We start from the raw sequence: 4,189 nt of genomic DNA, 5'->3' as shown, positions 1-4,189 counted from the left end.
GACTGTAGCCCACCAGGCTCCTTTATCCATGGGGATTCTCCAGGCAAGAATACTGGAGTGGGTTGCCATACTTTCCTCCAGGGGATCTTCCCAACCCAGGAATTGAACTGGGGTCTCCTGCATTGCAGGCAGATTCTTTACCAGCTGAGCTACTGGGGAAGCCCACCTAATAAGCTACATACACTCAAATTCTTATCTCAAGGCCTGATTCCAAGGGAGCCAAAGCCAAGACAGAAAGACAGTCGGGGCCTTAGTAGGTTTAAAGGCAAACATCTCTCCCAGGTCCAATGGGGTGGAAACTTCCATTGACACTCTCCCTTTTAAAAAGGACCAGGGTTTGGATGAGAAATATGAACCCATTGCCTACTCTTCCTAAAAACTTAGTACAACTTGTTTACTCTGGGGGTGTCAGTCTTTTCCTGTCAAGCTTTTGTAGTTTATTTGGTGACATTTTCAACTCATAAAAAGAATTTAAGTGAGGTAGGTAGATTAGAAGGAAAGATTTTGCCCAAACTGTGGAATTGGGTGTGGATGCTATCTAAAATTCTGGATAAAAATTGGGCACATGACTGTTTACTTCCCCTAATGCCCGCTGCACATGCTTCTGATGAATTGGAATTTGGGATTTCCCTAAACACACCAAGCTTTCATCTGTTCTCCTGTCTTTGCCTGGGCTATTTCCTCTGTTCCACCAAAAACTCATAAGTTCTCACAGTTCCTTTAAGTTCCAGCTCAAATTGTCACTTTTTATTTTAAGACATTCCCCACTGAATCTAACAGGACCTGTATGGCAGCTATTAGTGCAGACTGGCTAAGGGCCTGGGGCCCCTGGCACCATCTTATCAGCAAGGAGTGGAGATGAGCAGACAAGAGAGATGGAGAGAAGCTTAGTCCTGGGGACATCACTGAGCTCCTGGATCAAACTGTGCCAGCCCCTGCCAATTCCTGGGCATTTCAGTGTTGTGTGCCAAAATATTTCATCTTGCTTAACTCAACTTGAGCTGGTTATTGATTTTTTTAATGAATCCAGAGATTTAAGATTTTTTTAATGAATTATCCATGAGATATGACTTCCAAGACATGGGCAGGGCAACTATGGGGACTCAGCCCTCTGCTTCACCTTAGCAGGGGTCCTAGGATGACACCACATCTAACTTCTGTGCCAAGTCTCTTCTGGGTGGAACACTTTGTTAATTAAGTCACAGAATTTGGAAGTCCCTTTTATATTATAACCTTGCAAACAATATTCCCCACTGTTTTAACGAAGAAATTTGGGGAATCAAACATTTTCACAGTCTCTTGCACTTAGTGGATATTCAATTAAAAATCTCCAGAGTATGATTTTTCTACTCCTTATACTCCTTAGAAGAATCTAGAATTATAGGACTAGAGGAGATTTTTTTAAAATTTTAAAATTATTTTATTTTTGGCTCTGCTGGGTCTTCATTGCTGCACAGGCTTTTTCTCCAGCTGCAGCGAGCAGGGGCTACTCTCTAGCTGTGTGCATGGGCTGCTCGTTGTTGTGGTTCTCTCGTTGCAGAGCACAGGCTGTATGCCGCGCGAGCTTCAGTAGTTATGGTTCCCAGATTCTAGAGCGCAGGCTCAATAGTTGTGGCACACAAGCTTAGTTGCTCCTCGGTATGTGGATCGTCCTAGACCAGATATTAAACCCATGTCTCCTGCACTGGCAGGCAGATTCTTTACCACTGAGCCACCAGGGACGCCCTAGAGAAGATTTTAAACAAACAGAATCTGCTCTTCTCATTTTACACATGAAGAAACATTTGCACAGACAGGTTACATGACTTTGCAAAGGTCATGCTACTAACTAATGGGGGAGCCAGAGGGATAGTACCCAGGTTTCCCAGCTCCCATTCTAATGCTTTTTAACTATACCTCTACCCAAAGCATCTAGCACAGCCCTGAGCACACAGGAAGTGCCAATTAATGAAGAAATGACTGATTGTCCACAAGGCCTGCCGCTCGATTCAGATGGAAGTCCAAGAACACTAACCATGAAACTTCTCTGAAATGACAAGATCAATGTTTGAAGAATGGCCTAGCTGCAGGATTCCTGAGCATAGTTGGCCTGTGTTAGCAGCCTTAGTCAGAGAAGGCAATGGCACCCCACTCCAGTGTTCTTGCCTGGAAAATCCCGTGGACGGAGGAGCCTGGTAGGCTGCAGTCCATGGGGTCGCTAGGAGTCGGACACAACTGAGTGACTTCACTTTCACTTTTCACTTTCATGCATTGGAGAAGGAAATGGCAACCCACTCCAGTGTTCTTGCCTGGAAGATCCCAGGGACAGGGGAGCCTGGTGGGCTGCCGTCTCTGGGGTCTCACAGAGTCGGACACAACTGAAGCGACTTAGCAGCGGCAGCAGCAGCAGCGGCCTTAGTACTCGGTTAGATAGTAGCTGAGACCTCCTTCTACCAGAAACCAGTTGGTTCCTGGCCAACTAGAGATGATTCCTCCAGTGTTGCTGCCTGCAAAAACAGGTATCCTCGAGGTGACTTGGGCTGAACTGGTGCTGTCCCAGGCCCCTGTCTTTAATTGCCGTTTTTCAGAACCAGGAGATTCAAAGAGCTGAGTTTCTTTCTCTGAAATAGTAACTTCCTGTCTTTGGGAAAAGACCATATAATCACCTTTAGACTTTGGATGTTCAGGTAGAAGACAAGCTGGCCTACGGCATGTCCCACAGTTGTTTTTAATTCACTCTCTCCTTTGAGCAATAAAAGATCACAACCCTCCTGATTAAACAGTTGTAGCTCTCAAAACTACAGCATCCACTTCAGCAATCATATGCTCAGAACCAGCCTAGACTTCTGATGTGACAAGTAGCCCCACTACAAAAACCTTCATGCTTGGCTTTTGGACTCCCCTCTTCTATCCCATGGCTTCCCTGGTGGCTCAGACGGTAAAGCGTCTGCCTGCAATGCAGGATATCTGGGTTCAATCCCTGGGTTGGGAAGATCCCCTGGAGAAGGAATGGCAACCCACTCCAGTATTCTTGTCTGGAAAATCCCATGGGCAGAGGAGCCTGGTAGGCTACAGCACATGGGGTCGCAGAGTCAGACACGACTGAGCGACTTCACTTGTTTTTCCTTCTTTCTTCTACCCCATTTCTCATTCCAAGGGGAAAATCACAACAATACTGTGAATAGGGAGGAACAAAGTGACCTGGTGCAGCCTTAGTCACCAAAACTACCTGCAGCCCAACTCCAAATCCCTCCTTTTGGTTCAAGGGCTCCCTAAAGTCACCCACAGATGCTCCCCAGCGGCCACGGGGGTCCTTCTGTGATCCTTTCATGCACCCTGCCTCTTCACCCGCACTCAGGGACTACCCATGCTCTATGCTCATCCCTTCCTTGCTATGCCCCCTCCCCTCCAGGGCTGCTGCCCCTGTCATCACCCTCCTGATGTCATGTTGCCTTGTCCTGGCCACCCTTCTGCCCGTTCCACCTGTCACTGCTCTGCCCCTTGGAGCCTCCTGCTCTTCAGTTCCACCATTTGTCACCAACAGACTGTATTTCATGAGCCATCTCCTTCTTTTTACAGGAAGGTGACACCACGCACCTGGTAGGCTGGACTGGAAGGTGAGGTGAGCAGCACTGGCAGAGACCTGTCAAACACTCTGACACCAGGGTCTGCCCAGGTATTAAGTGCATGAATTCCTTGCCCATCAGGTTCCCTCAACCCAGTCACTCACATGAGGATCTTAATCTCTGGTCCAGCTTCGGCCCTACTAGCAATGTATTCATCCATCTATCTGTGCATGTGTGCATGCATGCTAAGTCACTTCCATCGTGCCTGACTCTTTGAGAGTCTATGGACTGTAGCCCACCAGGCTCCTCTGTCCATGGGATTCTCCAGACAAGAATACTGGAGTGACTTGTGGTGCCCACCTCCAAGGGATCTTCCCTACCCAGGGATTGAACTTGCATCTCTTGTGTCTCCTGCATTGGCAGGTGGATTCTTTATCACCTGGGAAGCACATCCATCTATCCATTATTCAGTAAATACAAATGAAGCAGGCAATTCAGTGAATGAATGAAGCAAGAACTGTGGATACAGCAAGTACAAGATAGACAAGGCCTCCAGACCCTTAGAAGCCTATTTTTCAGTGAGCTGAAATAGACAAGAAGCAAGAGTACAAACAATAAAATTTTAGAGAGTATGTGTTTTTGAA

The sequence above is a fragment of the Bos indicus x Bos taurus genome, chromosome 1 (assembly GCF_003369695.1).
Source record: "Bos indicus x Bos taurus breed Angus x Brahman F1 hybrid chromosome 1, Bos_hybrid_MaternalHap_v2.0, whole genome shotgun sequence".
NCBI classification, from domain to species: domain Eukaryota; kingdom Metazoa; phylum Chordata; class Mammalia; order Artiodactyla; family Bovidae; genus Bos; species Bos indicus x Bos taurus.
This window is presented reverse-complemented; position numbering follows the sequence as displayed.